Source organism: Tachypleus tridentatus, chromosome 10 (genome assembly GCF_004210375.1).
Source record: "Tachypleus tridentatus isolate NWPU-2018 chromosome 10, ASM421037v1, whole genome shotgun sequence".
Taxonomy (NCBI): Eukaryota; Metazoa; Arthropoda; class Merostomata; order Xiphosura; family Limulidae; genus Tachypleus; species Tachypleus tridentatus.
The window spans coordinates 64,989,740-65,013,191 of NC_134834.1; the positions used below are offsets into that span (position 1 = coordinate 64,989,740).

Genomic DNA, 23,452 nt, shown 5'->3' on the forward strand with positions numbered 1-23,452 from the left:
ATTTATGTCTTAACGTTATTGGTTAATGAGGTTTTAAAATTTTATCTTTTTCTAAATAATGATTTCCTGATGACCATCTTCCGTTAAATCTATCTCATCCTTGGTGAAATGTCCTCGTTAAAACCCATATCATACAATAAAACGTACATTATGTTGTTGCTTTCCAATTTATTAATACAAACTATTATTTTTATACCGTCTATGGTTTTTCAGAATCACCGCTGTCTTCAATTTCAACTATATAAGCCAAATAAACATTACTGTTTCCTAATTAAATTCAAGTTTCGAATTCCATTTATAATTACTCCTGTTCGTCATGAACCTCACCTATTTAAGTTAATGAAGATAGTTTTCGATTTAGGCTTCTTCGGAAAACAATGACATTGAACACGATCAGTTGTATAAGTTTTGATAACGTTATAATGAAAGTACAGTAAATCTCCTTATATGGTTCTAAAAAGCCGAAAAAAAAGCATTTTTGACGACGAGAGCTGTTGGTAATTCATAATTAAGGGCGTCTAAGGTTTCTTGACTTGAATGTTTGGTACAAAAAGTTCTGTTCCGTTGAAAAATAACAGTTCTTCAAACTCCTATGATTTGAAAATTTCAAGCAATATTTTGGGACACAGGTGCTTGTTTTTAAAGAGGTCTGTTTTCTTTATTTAATTTTCACATGTTTTTAATCTAACGTTCTGCTTATGATGGGAAGTCAGGTTTCAAGCTGCACAATATAATACCCTCTAATAATGTTAATACGAATATACAGCTTGTTTACTTGACAAATCTGTTCATTTTACTGGATAATTGTTATCGAAACCCGGTTAACCGGTATCGAAACCCGGTTTTTAACGCTGTAAGTCCACAAACATGTTACTGTGCCACTGTGGGGCACTTAATTGGATGACCTGAAGCTAGCTGACGACACAATATAATACTGAAGGTTAATATATCTTTCGTAATGTTTACAGTTTCGGTTTGATTTTTGTTCAACCTGCGAATTGTACATGCTGAAAAGCTCTTAAACAAGTCATAACTGTAATCATGTACTTGCTTTCTTATTTTCAGTAATACTGTTTTTCAGACTTTTATGTAATCCCTAGCGAGCCTCTGTTGTTAAGGTTGACGTCAGAATATGATATAGCGTCCAGCAACAGCCCCATTAATGAAATACGTATTTAGCTCTTAAAGGAAATCTTGCGTGGGTGGTTAGAAGGATAATCAGCGAGACATGATAATACGCGACCTTGCTTAAGGCTAACAATGGTCTCTATGGGAGTTAATTCATCCAGCTATTCTGTGTCGTCATTGGCCGGAAGGAGTAAGTTGTTTTTACATACTTTGTTTTTTTTTTCTGCCCCTTTCAGCACCATTTGTGTCATGAGGCTCACGAGCCCTGTGATTACCTGTTCTGTTCCCACACTCGCTATGTTCATTCATATTTCCTTAGTCATTCATTCTCACATAACAAAATTACTTGAAACTGTCTTTGTTGTCGCTACTCCAAGCTTGTACAACAGGTTGAATCATAAAGTTAACTACGGTCTTTTTGTTTCTCAATTCAATCGTTTTTGTTTTTTTCTATACAAAAACTTACATAGAAAGGGACTTTGACGTTAATTGTGTCTTGTAATTTTAATGATGACATATTGTTACGCAAGTATTGTATACGTTTCTGCACAGAAATTAGCACTAAATTAAACATAAAAGTTTAAACGTGTCATATCGCCTTATGTAATTCTGAAACAGTCTAGAGAAGTGAAATTTGATGGAGAACAGGAATTGAATTACACCTCTTCTTGTCGGGCTGGTACCTTTCACTCACTGAGTCTCGGATCACAAATGCCCTAAGTCTCACTTCATTAAAAACTAGTAGAATTCGAAAGTTGATGATAGATATCTGACGTTTGGTGTGCCATTAATAACACTTGTAAACAAAATATAAATCCTGGGGTACTGGTCGGTAATGGTTCCGAATTTTGAGGATTCAAGCCATTAGCATTTCTTGTCTTCTGATTGCATTGTCATAGTGAATCATAAATAGGAGTTCCATCATTTTCAAAATCCAAATTTAATCATTGTTTATAATTCAAACTAACACCACAAAGTTCTTAAAACTGAAGAAGTTAGATAAGGTTAACGCCGTACCTACAAAAAAGAGCATCTATCTTTTAGAGAAAAATTTACTATTAGAGAGTTATTATTAACAATTCTGCATCAAACATAAGCCAACCATACAGTACTTAAATAACAAACAACTATGAAACAAACTAACTAGAAATATATAACTTTATGAATCAATACACAAGAAAACTAAACAATTTACTAATTACAATGTATTGAATCTGCAGTTGGTACTCAGTAGTATATAACTAGGTTCCGTCAGCTTAGGAAGTTTAGAATGAGAGTTCTAAATTTATTTTACTTAAATAAAATGCAAAATTATTTCATTACTATGTAAGGCGTAAAGCGTGTATGTGTGTGTGTTTTCTTATAGCATAGCCACATCGGGCTATCTACTGAGCCCACCGAGGGGAATCAAACCCCTGATTTTAGCGATGTAAATCCGTAGTCGTTACGCTCCACTAGTGGGGGGCGGCTAAAGCAATAGAGTAAATACGTTTTCAGACTAAAAGAACGATATTGAAAATCTATATAGTGATCTCAGCTGTTGCTAATAACAGAAGAATATTAGATTTATATTTTGTAACACTAACGGTTATTTCATTGAAATAAGCCTAGTTAACGTGCCGGAATATACATTTGAGGAGACATTATTCACATCCCGTTTCGGTTGAAAGAAACAATAATAAATAGCGCTCAGCACTTTGCATTGTAGTTGAATAATAAGAGTGATTGTCAACTTCCATTAGTCTAATTAGTGTAGCCCAAGAGCCGACGTTGAGTATTGCTTTCCTTTTAGTCTGTTAGTTAAAATTTACTGACGGTTAACGCAGTCTTATATAGTTTTGTGCGAAACTCCGAAACAAGTACGAAGAAGATCGATCTTCAATAGTTGGCCAATATTTTTGTGTTTGGGTAAATCCAACCACCAGTCTGTATTAAGTAAATCTACTACTACCAATGTTACAATTACATGAGATATGATGGATAACCCTCGTCAAAGAAACGTTCTTCTTGGGTGAACTCTTATTAAACAGGAAGGTGCTTTTAGCATCTTGTAGCAGGACTGATTATTAGAATTTAGTACATTTTAGAAATGTATTGATGGCTGAGCAGAAGTTTTACTGCGTTAGCTACTGGTTAAAACTTAAATACTTTAAATGACAAAATTATTGACACCTCATGTTTTTGATTATCAATGTATAAATCGTGATCATATTGTAGATTTTTTTTATACAACAAATGAACATGACAGCCTGAAAGTGAAGTAGCAATCTCCCATAACACTGTGACTGGTTTATCAAAACTGGAAACATTACAACTTAATGTGTTATTCCAACAAGAAGATGTCGCTCTACACTGTATGGTTGGATCTATAAACAAGGTAAAAACACTGCATGATAAAATGATACAAAAGCTTTGAAAATATCTTCATTGCATAAAGATAATTCATAATGATAAAAAAGAAAACAAAAGCAGAGTTTAATGAAATGTTTTAAAGACAGACTGCAATGTAAACATTGAAAATATAATTATTAGGTGTTTTCAATAGATACATAAGTGGTGTTTAAAACTCTATATACTAAGTACAAGCATATCAGATAAATGAGTCTTAGTGGATAATGCACTTGAAATTGAAAGTCGGGACTGTTTAAACATTGGAAAATAAACATGAAACCAAGTAGTATCTTACTCAACATGTCATGAGAAGGCTGAGGGGGCGCTATTATTTACGACTGGTTTACACACTAGTGAGAATGGATAAAGCTGTGGAAGGTACCAAGCCATGTAATCACTATGTAAACAACATTAGTATCAGAAATCACCAGTCCATCTCCCCCAAAACACAAACTGAGCCTTAGGACAGCAACTAGAGTGATTATGAGTGAATTTTGTAATGAGTAAACATAAGAAGTCCACTTTAAGATCGTCTGCATATTTGACTAGATAGCTCATTCATGTTTTCAAAACATCGCTATAATTGGCATCAACGCCATTGTCCATTGAAACTTTTCGCAAATTAGAATTACATTTTTTTTATCAATCATACACAGTTTTGCAACTGTGGACCAACAAATAAATTATATACCCTGTACAACATTATTGACTTTAATCTATTCAATCATATTCATTCATAGGCATGTTGTAGCATCAACAGAAATGTACGTACAAATCTTTACAAGGATTTGTACACATGTTCAAAGATGTGTTGACCTCATATTGGACTCGGATGTGTTGGCGCAGTCAGCTTAGATTTTGTCTTGATGTTGGTCAATTCCTAATGTGGTACGATCAGTACGTTTATGCAACATCTTCAAGAGGACGCTTTTCATACTTCCTTAGAATCCTTGTATATCAACTCTTTAACATATCATTCGAAGTCAGAAAGTTTGGCCTTGTAATGCATGAAGAATAGTATTGTATCTTCCGCAACATCATCCACTAACTGATCAGAAATATGCCGAACACAAGAAAATATTTCAACTATATTTAATGAATTAGCTAGATTCAGTTGATGTGGACTGATTTTACCATGGGCATCTCCTATTATTTTTCTTGATTTTAAGACAACGTTTCGGTCTTTATACTGAGTCCTTTAGTCTGTATTTTGTGATAAGAGGAGAAATAAAGACAGTTTAGAGGTCCATACATAGTAAAGTCAGTCAACGTATTGAACCCACACACTACCTAACTCCAGCTTATTTGCTCATTTAGTTTATGAAAAATATATTTGGAAAATGTTATATATCCCCTTTTTGTATGTTTATAAGGATTCTAAGTATTTTGGAAACACGCTTAAAAGATCATATTGGGAAAAACCTTTTAATGTAGAGATAAATGCACTTATTGCATTTGGAAGAATAATGTCTAAAGTGTATTTTTTATAGTACATAAACATGAGAGTTCGAAAGTGAATATTTGAGTAGCAATCTCCCATAACACTGTGACTGGTTTATCGAAATTAGAAACATTACAACATAATGTGTTATTACAACAAAAAGGTGTCGCTCCACACTTAAAATTTAGGATCTTTAACATACTTTATGAAACATTTCCGATTCAGTGGGTTATGACTAGCTGCCTTCCCTTCAGTCTTACACTGTTAAATTAGAGACGGCTGGGGCAAATAGCTCTCGTGTAACTTTGCTCGAAATTCGAAACTAACAAACAAACAATCAGTGAGTTACGCAAGAAGGCCATATCAAGTGGCCTCCGTCTCCTCCGATAATTATGCAATTGTATATGTGTGTGCGTGAGATGGGGCTTCCCTGAAGGACGTAATTTATGCTCGCAAAGTTGCGAGTAAGGATGAATTACACCAATGTTGCTGGGGACCCTCACAAAAGTTTACTATTGCATTGTACAAAATATGTAAACATTATTTTTGCACAGGCAACAAAATGTGTGTCTCTATGTTAAACAATGCTCCCGATATAATTTTATAAACATATTTCAAAAATTAGTAAATACCTTGTATATTTAAAATGCGTATTATAAAAGAACTGTCAGTCTGATGTATACTTTTAAAATATTTAAGGTAGTGTAGTTACATAACACAGAGATAACAATGTATCAAACCATTGTTTGTTTTGGAATTTCGCATAAAGCTACTCGAGGGTTATCTGTGCTAGCCGTCCCTAATTTAACAGTGTAAGACTAGAGGGAAGGCAGCTAGTCATCACCACCCACCGCCAACTCTTGGGCTACTCTTTTACCAACGAATAGTGGGATCGACCGTTACATTATACGCCCCCACGGCTGGGAGGGCGAGCATGTTTAGCGTGACGCGGGCGCGAACCCGCGACCCTCAGATTAGAGTCTCACGCCTTACGCGCTTGGCCATGCCAGGCCGTATATCAAACCACATCCGTGATGAGCATTATAAACTTCTGCTTAACTCCTTCATTGCCAAGTTTATAGATAAAGAGTTTTTCTAGTGTCTGTTTTATTTTTAGATACACAATAAAATAAAAAAAAACATGTGTTTTAATATTGCATTACTGAACTGAAACTGATAACTTTAGAAAATTAGAAGGAGAATACCTCTTTTGATGTTGAATGAAAATTCTTAACTCATATGTTGTTAATATTACATTTTTCAAGGTTAAAACTAAAGTTATTTAGTTGTCTTATGTACGAGATCGCCTTATAATCGGGCCAGCACTGTATATACCTAGCAGAAGAGTGACTTTTTTAAGGCCTTGCTGAGAAGTATTGCAGAAAGGGACGTATTGGTTTACCCCTGTACATTTGTTTGTCATTTCCCCCGCCTGTTCCAGTCTTGTGGAAATGATATATCAAAATTGACTCGCTAGGTTTCAATCAAACATGTGTAACAGTTACTGCATATAAAATTATAGACCTGATTAACGTTTGAAGGTCATTGACATATATAAAATCCGCAACAGTTTTGTGGAGAGAACGACTTCATCAAACTGGAGCATTTAAATACATGGTATAAAATTAGGGAGGACCTTGATATTCATAATGTTAAGTTTGCACTTAATGAGTAATATAACATTATTTCATTTTTTTAAATACTAGTCAGTAGTGAACATAGTTGAATGAATAATGATTAACAACGCTCATATTAAGTATTGATTAAAAAGCGTAGGCTGCACAGTGTTCTAAGTAAAATAATTTCAAAGGACTTCTTTTGTCCCGTATATTTGTAATAACTTTTATATATTTTTTGATATGTCCTCTCAAAATTACTGCCTATTTACTGAAGTTATAAAAGATCTTCAAGTGTAAGAATCAGCAATGCACTATTTTTGCATGTAAATACTAGTCATTGTCAGTATTGTTGCCGACTAAAACTTCACCTGTCTTTTATAAGCTGACGCGCCAAGAAACAATATACATCGTTGGTTTGCTACAGTTGGTTATTGTAATTATTCTTTATTATTTGTAATTAAGCACAAAGCTACGCAATGGGTTATTTGTGTTCTGCCCTCTACGGTTATTAAAGCCCGGTTTCTAGCGTTGTAAGTACGCAGACATACTGCTATGCCACAGGTGGCGCAAGAGCTAATATGATATAAACCTCGAAAGTTATAACTGTGATAAGCGCTTATTAATCAAGAAACTACAGATATTTGACCAGGTATGTTTATAGATTTCAAACATTCTAAACCGTTTAACTTCAGTGGATTGCCATCGGAGGATAGTATTTCTATGAAAACATTAAGGTAATTTCAGCTGTGAAAAACACAAGGGTAATCAGTGAAGAGTTAAGTGAATTTTATCGCTATCAACTCGAAATTAATTTGCTTATCCTGAGCCATCAATAAAATATTCAGTTGCAGGTTAGGTAGAAGACTCAATATTATTTATAAGTTTGTAAAACTTTTTTTAAATTATTATTTGTAGTAACCGTATTATTTGTATTATAAATTTTATTCTTGTTTGTATATCGCCCCCCGCTAGTACAGCGGTATCTCTCTCCGGATTTACAACGCTAAAATCGGGGGTTCGATTCCCCTCGGTGGGCTGAGCAGATAGCCTTTGTGGCTTTACTAAAAGAAAAAACACATGTTTGTATATTAAAGTATGTATTGAGAAAGAAAACTGTATGTGTGTATCAATCTTTTTGGCAAATATCATCAATTTGATACCTCTCTATATTTAATTAATTTCTAAATTAAAGTTAAAATTTAACTCAGTTTCAGGCTATTTGAACTCATAATACGTAATATAATAAATTTGAAGTTCGTCCGAGTTAAATTTTGATACGTAATAGAATAAACTGGGGTTCGTTTGGGATAAACTATAATACGTAGTAACATTTAAGAGTAAGTCTACACTGATAACCATAACATTTTCGAACCCTTATTTATAGCTCTTCTCATTATGGTAAATTTGTCAACATCGACTGCTACATTATACTCAATAGACAGGTAGTTAGCTAAATCAGCTAGTATTTCTATTTAGTAGACTTTTTTTGGCTTGGGTGTATTACACACTGCTAGTGTGAATAGCTCGTTCCTACAATGAAGAATAATGTTTTTTTCTGAGATGATACCCTACTTTTTAGGTCTTTTAAAAGGTAACCTTAAACTGCAACAACACAACTGTAAGTGCCAAGTAGAAAGAAAGATGGAACTCATATTTATAATTCCGGGTTGCTTTAACGATAAATGCTATGTTACAGAATTACCAATTCTTAAATTCTTAGAAATCCAATTCCAAAGAATAACAAGATTAGGTCTTGTACCGGTCAGTGTTTATTGCTTCTCTGGGCAATCAACTTATTACAAATCAAGTGTACATTTATTTCCGTATCAAATATTTCTTCAAAGAGCAATATGACTGTGTCATTGTACCGAACATAGCCGCATCCACTGGAATTGCATCTCTGGCACTTGTGTAATTATACTGGGAATTCAATTAAACTGAGAAGATTTAAAGTAAAAAACGCACATTTTTCTATAAGCCGCGTTGTTCTGGCGATTGAAATCAGTCAGCGTGTCCATTTTGCTCTACAAAATAGTTAGTGAGATGCGATTCCTACTATGGCTACCACGACTGAGATGTCCTAGGGGGCTAACTGACCTTTATGCCCAGAAGCAATGCCTTTAAGAATTACCTGGAGGCCGCTTTTGTCACGTAATTTTTGTGAAAAGAAGGAAATTTCACGATGTCAAAAGAACGCTGTAAATTACAATGGCAATGAAAAACGCTGGCAAAAACAGGAAATGGCGATTAGAGAGGACCAGGGTAATTTTCCCCAGTTTCTTAAATAACTCCAACGCTGATTAGATGAATTCGGCGTGGCTGAAAAACCTGATATGACTCTTTGTCTTAGTGCAAGCAATATATTACAAATATTTGAAAAATAAATATACTTTTTTAACAATGAAGAAATAAAATCGAAGAGCATGTGATAAGGGAGGGAAAATGAACGTTACTACTATATAGAATTTTTAAACAATATCATGAAAGCTTAAAATATCGCATATTTTGAAAGAAAATAATCCTGTAGCATATCTTTTTAATATTTCACCAAGTTTGTAATAATAGGTATTAGGATATATTCATATAGGAAAAAACAACGACAACAATAATGGGAGGTTATTACCTCCAGCCTGACAAAAATATTTAGTGTTAACGTACAATTTCAACATAGTTGTTTAGTCAGTGGCATTTGTTAAACTTTGATTAGCAGCACAAAAAATTCTTTATTGTGGTAGCACTGAATTACAAAATCCATACAACTTCTAACTAATAATAATAACTCAAACCATACCTAACGTAGGTGTGATAGAATAGTTATAAAGTCAAAGATATATTGATGGTAGTATTTGAAAGAAGCGCATCGGGATAATTACTTATATTAATGATAATATCCGACAGAACATTGTTGAGGTAGTTACTTCTATTAATTATAATATTTGACAGAACTGTGTTGAGATAGTTATTTCTATTTATGATATTATTTAAACTGTACAGTTTCCAAGATAATAGGATAACTAGTAATATAGAATGTTAAGCCTAAGCCTCTTATTTTTCAGAGTTTCCGCTGTACAGAGCAGAGGCATTGGAAGCTATACCATAAAAGCTTTTATGTGCTATATTCATATCATGTGAACTATAACGCTGTTATACCACAAAATTATTGTACACAGTGGCACAATTACGTTTATGTAACGAACTCTTTATAGTATTTCACACGAGTGCAGTTTCTTATCCGTAAAATTATCGTTATGTTTTGCACATTTCATTGTACTGGTGGTATGTATATATACAAAATAAAGAGAGAACTTTAACATTAATTAATAGAAATAATTATATTATTAATGGTATTATTTATATTATCGGTGACCCTATAAGTAACTTGAATGATATTCCTAAATTAGTTCAGAATTTCTGACCCAAGGGTGACAAACAGCTAGCATATTGCCTGTCCGGCTACGCTTAACCGAATAAGCTATATCATGAGTTTGAACCTAAGACATTTCAATCTGCATCCTCGTACAATAACCATTAGGCCAAACACATCTATTTACTAAATTGAATTTGTGTATTAGTTCAGAGGTTCCCAAATTGTGGTTTATGTCTACCTGGGGTTAGCAAAAAAACATCAACTTTATGAAATTATAATTTACTGAAGGTGTAACAAATTAAATCAAATGCTATGATATTGTAACATATATAAACCCGAAGTTATTTATTCTGATTAACATAAATTGAATTATGTAAATTCGTTGTGCGCCTGGCACCATTGCTATGCCGATCGCAAAAAAACGAGACAGTTGATTTCCAATTGGATTAACACATCTCTACAGTGTGTACTTTAATGTCACAATTAATAGTTATTACAAATTTTCGTTTGAAAGTGTCAAATATTGACCCAGAAAGTCGCAAGAGTATTTCAGCAGAACAATATCATCCTTCACATTAAAGTAAGTCGTAAGATTTTTCTTTTAATTATCCATATTCGACGAAAAGATATTTGAATATTTTGGAACAAAAAATCTAGAATTCTTTCACATTAAGACGTGTGTGTGTTTTTATAGCAAAGCCACATCGAGCTATCTGCTTTGTCCATCGAGGTGAATCGAACCCATGATTTTGGCAAAGTAAATCTGCAGACTTGCATTAAAATGTGCTTATCGTTTTGAGAATGTTTATCTATTTTCGTCCAAAACTTTATTAAGTTTGTTATCTCACTTGTTAACTGGAATTCAATAGCACATCACTTCATGAAGAAAAGTGCTGTAGTTTTGGCCTAGCATGGTCTGGTGGTTAAGGCACTCGACCCGAGGATCGCGAGTTCGAATCCCCGTCACACCAAATATATTCGCATTTTCAGCCGTTATAATGTGACGGTCAATCTCACTATTAGTTGGTAAAAGTGTAGCCCAAGAGCAGCTGAAGGTAGTGATGGCTAGCTACTTTCCCTTTAGTCTTACGCTGCTAAATTAGGGACGGCTTGCGCAGATAGCCATCGTGTAGCTTTGCACGAAATTCAAAACAAACCAAACCTATTGTTTTCTCTGATTCAAATGCTCTCGAAATATTAAACAAATGAATCATATACGTCAGTGTTTGTTATATATTTGCTTACCTGAAAGCTAAGAAGCTTACACCATATTTTTGTGTTAAAATGAAGCATCCGAGAAACGCGTTTTGTTCAAGTGAGTCTTCTTCCAAGTTTGTGAACAAGACTTAATGAAAAATTCTCTTTCGTTTAAAAATAATAAATTTTAGACTGAAACTTCACAAATATTTTTTATGATCGGGCTATCTGCTGAGCCAACCTAGGGGAATCGAACCTCTGATTTTAGCGTTGTAAATTCGGAGACATATCGCTGTACTTGCGGGGGACAGTTAAGTGTCAAGAGTTAAGATGTGAGGAATGAATATTTAGTGTTTGATTTATGTGATACTTTACCTTTCGTTACTCATGTGATGTACGTCTATACCAGGAATTAGATTTCGTTGACCTGGAAGGTGAAGTTCTGCTGGATGTATTTTCAACCTTTTTTTTTGTTAACATCTGTACAATATGTTGTTAATTATTACCTGAGGATTATAGTTTATTCTGTTTCCATGTATTCTGACCCTTTCCAAGGCCACATCCGTGTATTGTAATTAAGAAAACATTTAATATGCTCACACTTTCGCTTCCAATCGTTATTATATAGTCACATACATTGCGAATAGTTCCAGTAGCCATACTTTTTTGCTTCAATAATTTCATTATCACGGGAGCGTTGTACATATAATAAATATTTTTTTAGTGTTCTCGTTGTTACGGAACTAATGACGTACATTGTCTCAGCTTCAGGTGGTCATATTGTGCTTATTTCTAATATAAAAATTAATTGGTGATAGGTATTGAGGAGTAATTTCATCTTGCATGCAAAAACAGTCCAGTTCATAGAAAAAGTCATTTTTGTGCCAATTTTTATAAAAGTAGTTTAGAGAGTTACGTATGAGCCAATCAAGCAGTGTTTGTAAGTTGGCATATTTGTGTCCCAAGAGTGAAGATGTAGATCGTAGTACTCTGTTCGTTTGGTTTGTTTTGAATTTCATACAAAGCTACATGAGGGTTATCTTCACCAGCAGTCCCTAATTTAGCAGTGTAAGACTAGAGGGAAGGCAGCTAGTCACCACCACTCACCGCCAACTCTTGAGCTACTTTTGTACCAACGTATAGTGGGATTGTTCGCCACATTATAACGCCCCCACGGCTGAAAAGGCGAGCATGTTTGGTGTGACGGAAATTCAAACCCGCAATCCTCAGATTACGAGTTGAGTGTTTTAACCACTTGGCCATGCCAAGCTTTACTCTGCAGGTTTTTGTTGGTATTGAATTTTGAACTGTTTGTAGTTTTTCTTAAGTGCATGTGTTTAGTGTTAACCCAACCTGGATATGTATATTCTATTATAGGGCAGGTGTATGTTTTATATATCTTGAGTATACTTATTGCTAATATCCCATAGTTTTTGCCTATATAGTTTGTACGTTGTTCTTATATTATTTGTACATTTCGCCCACGTTAATCGTCACTCACATAAATCGTGTTTATTTGTTTCCACAATTTCACGCTGAGCTTCACAAAGCATAGCCATCTTTAATTTTGAACTTAATAAACAAAAGAGAAGACAGTTGGTGAATAGCTTTTACTGTCAACTGCTGGGCTACTCTTGTTTGGCCGAAAGTGGGAAATGTCCATCATTCTTGTACTTTGCAGTAGAAGTATCACAATTTATTTGCAGTTATTGACAGGCTTTAAAAAATAAAGAGTTTATTACAAAATATTACATGCGAAAGAAGAACAAGTTATCTGAGAGTAATAATACAAAACATACACACACAAACATAAACACAGATATGTACAGGGATAATGGGAAAAAAAAATTCAGCCATCATTTTTGTTTTTAACAGATTTAAGTTTACGAAAACGCAGACTAAACTTTCTTCAATTGGATAAATTTATAAACAGATACCTATATATGAAATTTCATTATAAATCAGCTAACATTTGTCCATATTAAATTCGACAGTATATGGTTACCTCATAAAGCACGTTGCCTATATTTGGAATTAACTGCAGAATGTCTTTAAAGCTTTAATTTCGCAGAATGATTACGTTACACTAGATTAATCTTTAACAGAACTTTCAGTTTTACACGACAGAAACATCCTCTAAACATAATAAAACAATAACGCCATTATTTCCCAACCTAAGTAAGACTGGCAGGCACTTCCTCGTGAGTGATGCTTCAACAGATGTTACCATAAAACTTATGGGATCATGAAAATCTTGCCTACCGGGTTTTTCACAAAAGGACCTGTGAACCTTCCTGGCATAAAATCGGCGAAACCTCAACAGGATATTACGTCACTCTCCATAAGATAACGATTCTTTTCAAGATTAAGAACAAATTAAAAATAACGTAGCAGGTGCATCCTCTTCACGAGTAACCAACTCTCGTATTCAGCCTACCATTTTCAGAAAACTAATACACATCTACAAAGGTAATTTGGAGAAGTATTCACTATAACACAAATTTATAACTTAGAAAACAAACTTTAAAAGTGAACCTTATTTAATTCCGAAATGCTTTGTTTATGTTGAATAAATGATACGTTATACGGCAGTGTAAGCTTAGCCCTAGAATTACCGACTAGGTTAAGAACCAATCGAATTGTTGAACACTTTTTTGCTGAGCTAAATACGCGCTAAACTGCTCGTGTGCTCGTGATTTATTGGCTTAAGAGTTCTCTATAACATATAAATTACCAAAAAATATATAAACCAGAATATATCAATATCCTAGCTTGTCCCATTGATTATTCCTTATACGTTTTTTACACATAAAATTAATGATTTTACTCAAATTTTCTGATTTGTTATTTATAGTCAGTGCCCTATCGTGCATAAACGCGAAATTACTTAATACGACGCGATATGATCTGGACCCAAACTATAAGGAATGGTATCTAAATAAATCGTTAATTTGGGAAATAATACTTAGTTAGTCTTGATTGATCGCATATCTTTTTGTCCTGATTCGTTTATTACATTCTCAGCCTTTGTAGGAGAGTACACGCCATATTTCACCTTGTTTTGCAACTTACCATAATAACCACTGACCATTAGCAACTGGCCCGGCATGGCCAGGTGGGTTAAGACGTTCGAGTCGTGATCTGAGGGGCGCGGGTTCGAACTCCCATCGCACCAAACATGTTTACCCTTTCAGCCGTGGGAGCGTTATAATGTGACGGTCAGTTCCATTATTTGTTGGTAAAAGAGTAGCTCAAGAGTTGGCGGTAGGTGGTGATAACTAGCTGCCTTCCCTCTAGCCTTACACTGCTAAATTTGGGACGGCTAGCGCAGATAGCCCTCGTGTAGCTTTGCGCGAAATTCTAAAACAAGGTCGGGAATCAAAACCATCCAGAATGAAACACTGAAGAATTAGCACTCCAACTGTTGTAAGCAAATTGCAGCGTCTTGTGACAGGTGTGAATCCACGAACATAAAAGTCAGTAGTAAAAGCCGTCCACGTGTTCCATCCAACAAAATCAATAAAATTAAGAAGGATCTCTATCCTGAAACAAATCCACTACTGTAAATAGTAACTTCCGTTGTTTAATGTATTTTTTACACACCTTTTAAGCTTGTCTGTCTGTAGTTGAGAACAAAGCTGCACAAAAAGCCATTTTTGCTCTACCCACCACGGGTATCGAAACCTAGTTTCCAGACTTGTAAATTAGAAGACGTACCGCTGTATCACTGGGGGTGCATATCTTTTCACATAATATTTGGTACAATGTGAATTATCTTTTTTTAAGTTATTCCCCAGTGTCCTGTAGATGAAAAAAGAATATAAATTTAATGGCCCACTGTATAGTCATGCATATGGTAGGTTGAAAATGCTACTGCTTTTGCCATTGACTGATATTCTACTAAAACTTGTTGGTTAGTCTTCGTGCAGTGTTAGCCTCGAGACAGGAAGCGTCAAAGCAAATGACAGATGCTTAATTGAATTCATCTCTTAGAAATCTTACTGTTATTGATGAGCGTGTTTTCACATGCTGCGTTGTAGGGCGCGTTTCTGTTGTTTAATCGTCTTATTTTACTATAGGTTTTGTTGTTGTTTTCCTAGGTAAACTCTGTCATCACGTGAATAAAAACATATGAAATAAAAAGTGTTTGTTGAATGACGTGACCTTAGAAACATTTCAGTTGAAAAGAAGTCTTACAAAGTAAGGGTTAGCAACTTAAAAACAAGCAATAGAATTATTTCAAACGATATAAGATTTTTTTAGCTTGATCCCCCGCTGATACGGGGCATTTTTGCCATGAGGGATTTCGATAGTTTTCTAATCGTTAGTTTCAGAAGAAAACTTTTTACATCCTAGTCTTTGTTAAGAAAAAAATGAACGTGTACAAAGAAGATAAGGTATTGATGTTGAAAGCTTTTTTTATTGAGTTCAATGAGATAAAGGGCAGTAACCTAGAGAAACTGAACACAGTTTGTTCTATAACCGTGTTGAACTATAAAAAAAACACACTTTGTAACACACACAGACAAAAAAGTTAAGGAATTATTTTTGCTACACACACGCACACATACATTTTAATACAGTGAAGCCTCTTGGAGAAGAATTTCAGTATATTAATTTAGAACCCTCAATCTACACTCACTTGGGAATTATTCTGTAGCAAATGCATATAAAGAAATAGAGAAACCAGACAGACCTCACGTTTGTAAGAACAGTTTTAATGCTTATATGTAATTAAATATTTTTCAAACTGTCGAAAATGAATGTGACAATTTTTTTTATAAATACTTTAGACATTAAATATCAAAAACACCAATATAGGTTCGTGTATAGAGACTATTTAATGAAGACCTTGGCTTTACTATATAACCGGTACTATTTGTAATACCAATCATGGATGCGATTTTAATGTACGTTATATTGTTCTTATTTTCATGACATTAAAAACAAATAGTGGTAAAGTAAGGAAGGCAACTTGAAAAAGACAGACCAGTGTTCCATCGAAACAGGTTGTATGTTCCCCCAAAAATAAATAACTTCGTTATTCTTTTAAATAGTTATTTGCGTATGTTTATTATATTAGCATAATGTGTTTCCTTCCTAAAATAGTATCATGTATTAGAGAACTGACTGTTAAAAAAACTGATAATCTTCAGTTTGAAGAGTACAGCTTCTTCAGATATTTCAGGATTATTGGGTTTATTTAGATTATGATTAAACTTCTCGTAGACCCGGCATGGCCAGGTGGTTAACGCACTCGACTCGCAATTTGAGGGTCGTGGTTCAAATCTCCGTCACGCCAAACATGCTCGCCCTTTCAGCCATGGTGGCGTTATAATGTGATGGCCAATCTCATTATTCGTGGGTAAAAGAGTAGCTCAAGAGGTGGCGGTGGATGGTGATGACTAGTTGCCTTCCCTCTGGTTTTACACTGCGAAATAAGGGACGGCTAGCATAGCCTATTTCCTACTGGAAGTAACGTTAAATTTTATAGGAAGTACTTACATTGTACAATTTGTTTTCATGAACTTCTAATATCGGTGTCTGTACACAAAAACCAGAAAAGATAGTGGTGGCATAAAGGTATTTTAACTCAATTAAAAAAAATCGATAAAACAAAATCACAACAAGTCGACTACGAAGATTAAATTAATATTTTATTTTTCTGATATGGTTATTATATGTTTTATATTTATTTGTTTATATCCGAGGATTTAAGTTGGGACATTTTTAATTTTTCTGTTTTTTTTTTTTTTTTTGCTTTAACGGGCGATTGAACAACATAAATATTTGAAAAAAAAGTGGCATATATCATTGTAGTTATATGTAACTTTTAAAACACATGTAGAGCTTAAAATACTTATTATTTATCAGGTAGCTTCTTAGAGTTCAGAATACTATGTGCCAGTAAATATTTCAAGTGGATAGACTATATATGATTTGGCCGTTGTTTCTCTGGTCATTTCCGGAGCCGCAGGGACGTTCGTGTTTGCCGCATGCAAATTGTTCTAGCCTTAACAAGAGGACGACAGGTGGTAGATGACAACTGTTGGAAGACACAACCAATGTTTCCTTTGAGATTTCTTATTTTTGTTTTTCTTCTGTTTTAACTACATCTACAAAGTTAGTATTGTAGGTGATTCTGTTAAGATGCTAGGGTGCTTTCCAGAAGTTATTGTTCTTTGAGTGCAAAGCTACAAAATGGGCTTATTATGCTGAAATTCTGGTTTAAATTCCTGCGATGGCTACAGCACAGATAGCTCATTGTTCAGCTTCATGCTTAAGAAGAGAAAGCAAACTGACCTTCATGACTTGTGCTCATGATAAGATGGATATGTCATACTGCTTTTTATTATGTTCTGGGAGTATGTTATAGGTATGGCATAAAAATCAATTAATTAGCTATAGTTAAGTTCTTAATCTAATCCAGAGGAGCCTGGTATTCGCTTTATTCTAGTTAAAATAAAGTTTATCAGATAACGTGTTTTAATAAAATAAAGCATGATAATGTGGATAATTCATGTTTGTTCTCAAGTTAAATTAGCGAACAAAGCGATATTTAATGTGCTAGAAATAGCCATTGTTATTTTACGTATTATTATATGCTTTGCTATATCTGTGTATAAATAAATACGTACAAACGAATTCCACAGCGCATGCAGAGTGTGTAATTGTTTTTGTTGCTTAACGTCGAACTTTACATTGTCTCGATATCATAGTTCCAATTCCGACAATTTTTGAAAAGTTATAAAAAGGAATCGTTGAGCAATTAAAACAATCATTCACTGGTAACTGACCATTGTAGTTTAAAGATGTTATGAAGAACATCAACTTTATTCTAATAAATTTCTATCGCCACTGGTTTCGAAAAGATATAAATAAATGGTTATTTAAACACAGTTATTTCTCTAGAACGTCTAAAAATTGTATTTCTGTCCATCTGTAACTTACGGTTGATTTTAATTCTGCAATTCTAATTTTTGATAGTATAAACATAAAATTAAAATGAGAGTTTTTATGAAAGACAGGCTTATTGAACACTATATTACCAGACAAATGGTAGACATAACGCAATTCAATAATATAAACGTGTAGACAAGTCTTACATCAAAGACTTAATCAAAAAGAGGTATGTAAAATCTAACACATTTCAATATCAAATTACTACATTTCACTACAGACAGCTAAACACGGACTTTAAAACGCGCATCTTGAGTTACGTCAGTTTCATGTCAAAATTTTACATTTAGTAAATAAAGTTTCGGACACAACATCCAACAGATTTAGAGTTCTTTGATGTAAACAGTTGTAACAAATATAATATTTAGTTTTAATAAACTAAATGTAAGAGTTATATATTAGTAAACGCTACTATAGAGACAAAAGGCTATTATAATTCAATAGGATATATATTCAGGATACCCTAAGCTACTAGCATCAAAACAGAGAAATATTTTACGTATCCATTCACTCTGTTCTGATATTTATGAACCACTGTTATGTAATATTGTTTTTGCTTATTCAAAACGTTGTAATTATAATGGATAAAAAGAGGATTTAGGCTTTTTTTGTGTGTTTTTCTTATAGCAAAGCCACTGCGGACTATGTGCTGACCTGAGCTCACCGAGGGAATCAAACCCCTGATTTGAGCGTTATAAATCCGCAGACTTACCGCTGTACTAGCGGGGGGCATTTAGGTTTTAGAATGTCCTGTTGTGCTTCTAATGTAATTGATACGTTCTAACGTGTATATTTTTAAAAACAATATAATTACTGATCCCAAATGTATTTGCATGTGCAGATATTTAGAAATATCGACATGGAATAAGAAGGAAAAAAGAAAATAGGATCCTGAAATTAGTATTAATTCTAAAAACTATTATTTTGACACAATTTATTTAGATGAACCTAATTTCAAAACTTATTAAACGACAAACCTTTGTCACAGTACTGACACAGGATTTGGTTAGATATAAATGAAGACTTGAGGTAATTGAAGTCGTTAATCTATTTCAACCTCTTATCTTGCACAACCCTCACATGTAGTCTATTCTAAATAAAGTGACAAACAAATAATATTCCATTACTAATGCAGAGGCTTTCTTTTGTTAAATGTTTTATGTGCTAGAAATCGAAAGTTCACTTTCATTTTTTTCTACAGATTTTTGTCCATTTCTATAACTTAACGTAACAATCATAATTCATTACTTTGTTATTTACTATTATTACAAAACTGGTTTATATTTTGTGCCATTCGAAATACACAATTCTAAAAATTAAACACTCAGACAAATCAGGAAACAAAATGAGCCACGACGTTTTCGCTATATTGTATATACTCATAGTTCTTGAACTACCTTTCAAGAGTTTTTTTCCCCCGCTAGTACAGCGGTAAGTCTATGGATTTACAACGCTAAAGTCAAGGGTTCAATTCCTTTCGGTGAGCTCAACAGATAGCCCAATGTGGCTTTGCAATAAGAAAACACTCATTCAAGAGTTTTAAATTGAATTTTTAACATGAAATTACACAGCATTTCAACAATCAATTGAAAATCAAGAAATTTTATTGGCTGGTTGGCTAATATGGCCTCTTATAGGAAGCTCTTTATCGGAAAATTTCCATGAATCCGAGTTAGCGAAACAAGTTTATATAAGAATGCAACAAGCCACAATAAAATTAATCCAAAAGAAAGAGGATTTTATAGATTTGAAAAATTGACGTCCAATTTTTTGTTATTTAGCGACTCTGAGTCATTTTTACTGAGTATTAGCAAACATAATGAAATTTTTAACAATCGTATTGTTCATGTGAGACATGCTTTTTGGTTTCTATGACAACACACAATGTAAAGAAAGAAACTTTAGCTGTTATAAATTAAGGTCTTTAACTGAATACTATAGAAAAATAAACACATTCTAATAAAATTTGAGTTTGAAGGTTTAATGTACACAATATTTTATAGCATGTGACGTATAGATCAACTCTAACTACAGCTTTATCTTTCTAAAGGGTTGTGCATCATAGAAACACACTAAGTGATTATTTCGTTTTTACTTTGGGTTTAGGAGCATATATTTATCGTTTAAGAAAAAGTATAATTTCACTAGTTGTCAGTCAAGAATGTTTAGTTTATTCAGCATACGTTCAAGATGTAAATATTCATGTTAAGCAAGAAGAAGGGTTTAATCTAACGTAGAACATATTATATCTCGCAAACGACCAACAAAGCAGGAAAGTTAAACTGGAGGTTCTCGGATCTCAGTTGGTTTGTATTGTTTTGCTTTTCGCGCGCCCCTCGCTAGTACAGCGGTATGTCTCCGGATTTACAACGCTAAAATCAGGGGTTCGATTCCCCTCGGTGGGCTGAGCAGATAGCCCTTTGTGGCTTTGCTATATGAAAAACACAAACACACACGCTTTTCGCGCAAAGCTTCACGAGGACTACCTGCGCTAGCCGTCCCTAATTTAGCAGTATTAAACTAGAGGGAAGGCAGTTAGTCATCATTACCCACTGTCAACTTTAGGGCTACCATTTTACCAACGAATAGTGGGATAAACCGCACATTATAACGACCCCACGGCTTTGAGGGCGAACATGTTTAGTGCAACGGGGATTCCAACCCGCGACTTTTGGTTTACGAGTCTGTGCCTTAATCACCTGGTCATGCCGGGCCCTCGGATCTCAGCTTCAAGTGTAGATTTTCCTAATGAGTTCTGAAAGTTGAGTTCCAAAGAAAGAGACTCGACACAATTTAATAAACGAAACAAATGATTAATTATAGTTTTCTCAATTAACAATACAAACAAATAATACAGTAATGAAATATGCTAAAAAGTAAACTCTGTGGAAAATAATCATATGTGCTAGTTTGTAACTGACGAGAATTGAAGAGCACTGTAATGAAAAAAAACAATGATTTCTTGTCAGTGCGAATAAGTCCTTTTTTAAGTTACGTTAATAAATGAGATTTAAAAACAAGAAATATTTTGGTAAAAACATGCCCTAAATTAAAGTAATTGCCATGTTACTTTAACTATATAAATAGTCTTTGTGAAATCTAAAATGTTACTTACCAATAAAACTAAAGCTTAAAACTAAAAACTCTAAACCTTAAAAATTAAATCGTGGAGCCAACACTGCATTCGAAGTCTGTTCACATTTACCATCAACCAAAGCTCCGAATATACCAATATGAAGAAATGTGACAAACTCTTAAACCCTTCTTGCTCGAGGCGAGAGAGAATAAATACGTCGTTAAATTACGGAAAAGTCTTTTAAGAGGCTCACAAGTCTCTTGGACTTAACTTGATATAACACCGAAAGTTAGAGTTTAAATGAAGTACAGCATAAAGTAAATGCAGATTAAAACTATATAGTCTATCAAACACTGAAAACTCTAAAAAAATACTGTGTAACTTTTATATAAAATCTAATTCAGTGCAAATCTTTAGAAAATATCTGTAAAATCTGGTGTATCAAGCTCCAATATAGTCTTCAATATGTCAATAAGTTCTCAACATGAAAACATTGATTAGTCCTTATTAGATCAGCTGGGCAACAAACAGTGTATGTCAAAGGATATTTCATTAGCAACTATTATCCGATTCGCCGACAAGAATAACTCAGTTCACTAATTAAAAAACGACACTGTTCTTCCTAAAAGAGAAACGAACAAATAGCTATGGTCTTGCCCTTGACTTCTGTTGCCTGAATCGAGAATGTTTATTTAATTAGTAATTCACTTCAAGGCTACTTATTCAACAGGCTAACTATGAAAAATAGAATAATTTTGATTTTTTTCTATTTTAACTGAAAGGGATAGCAGGTCCTCATACTTTAATATTAATTTCGAGTTCCCAGTTTAACACAGAAACATTTCTTGGATTGTGGTGTGACGTCTAACTGGTACAGACGCATTACAAACTATAGACTACATGCCATGAAAGTTGAAATTTGCATAGAAAACTCACCAGCATGGATTCGAAGGAACTGGAAGTAATATATAATAAATATATAAATAAAATATATAAAAATATAGTACAACCTGAAAGCAGAGGTGTTGCTAAGGCACTGACACACGTGGCACGTGTTCTGACTTTATTTGACAGAATATCAGAATAGTAAATCGTGATCGATATCATGCTAAAACGCCCCAAACTTTCGCGCCTATGGGCCAGAGCTCCGAATCTTTTATGTATTTAGCGATGCCTTTTCTTGAAAACGTCTTTGACATTTCTAATTCCAAAGAGAAAAGTGTCAGCGCATATGATTTAGAGTATAATTATGTGGCATGACTTCCATTATGCTCCCCGATGGGACAGCGGTCAGCCTTCGGATTTACAATGCTAGAATCAAAATATTCGATTCCTCTCGGCCAGGAATAGATAGATGTTTAGAGCGCTCGACTCGTAATCAGAGGGTCGTGGGTTCGAATCCCCTTCATAGCAAACATGCTCTCTCTTTCAGCCGTGAGGACGTTATATAGTGATGGTTAATCCCACTATTCGTTGGTGAAAAAGTAGCCCAAGAGTTGGCGGTGATGACTAAACTACCTTACATTGCTAAATTGGAAACAGCTAGTGCAGATAGCCCTCGTGTAACTTTGCACAAAATTAAAAAACAATAACAATCGATTTCTCTCGCTGGACACATCAGATAGTTCAGTGTGACTTTGCTATAAGAAAACACGCACGCATCCGCTACTGAACCCTAACTAAACCTTGTTAGACGTTTTTATAAAACACTTTCGTTCGATTATTAAAAAAAAAATCCAATAGGTGAAATTCAGCATCTTATCACTTCCACTAAATATAGGTGAACTTAATCTATTTTTCAGGGAAAATAAATTATCTGCTTTTCGGGAGTACCATTTTCAAAGTAGTTTACGTAAACCACCTTTAAATGAATTTGATTTCTTCAATTTGATCTTTCAAATATATCTTTAAAGCTTTTGAATAATAGAGTACACATAGTGAAACCTTCAGACACTTCTTTCTTATTCTGAATGATCTAATAGAAGACGGGAAAATATGTTCATAAAGTTTGGTGAAAAAAGGAGATGCTGAAATTCACTGGTAATTGTAGTATGATGCACTCTTCCCCTGTGTATCTGAAAAGTATTAATTAAATTGTATGTTGTGTTTGTTCATATAGTTCTAAGGGAAGTGGGAGTTTATGCCATGTACACTGCTGGTGTTCGATTAATAAGCTTTTACTATATATATTAAAACATGTTTCTTTATTTTACAGAAAAAACGTGAAATTTATTATTATTAGAGTTTATCTTTTTGTAACAAAGTTATTTTTA

The 23,452-nt window shown here is 34.0% G+C and overlaps 1 long non-coding RNA gene across 5 annotated transcripts in view; it reads left to right on the forward strand.

The window, feature by feature from the left end:
- Positions 1 to 23,452, forward strand: part of LOC143229467 (uncharacterized) — a 63,389-nt gene that overhangs the window by 38,835 nt on the left and 1,102 nt on the right. The gene's annotated exons all lie outside the window — the stretch shown is intronic.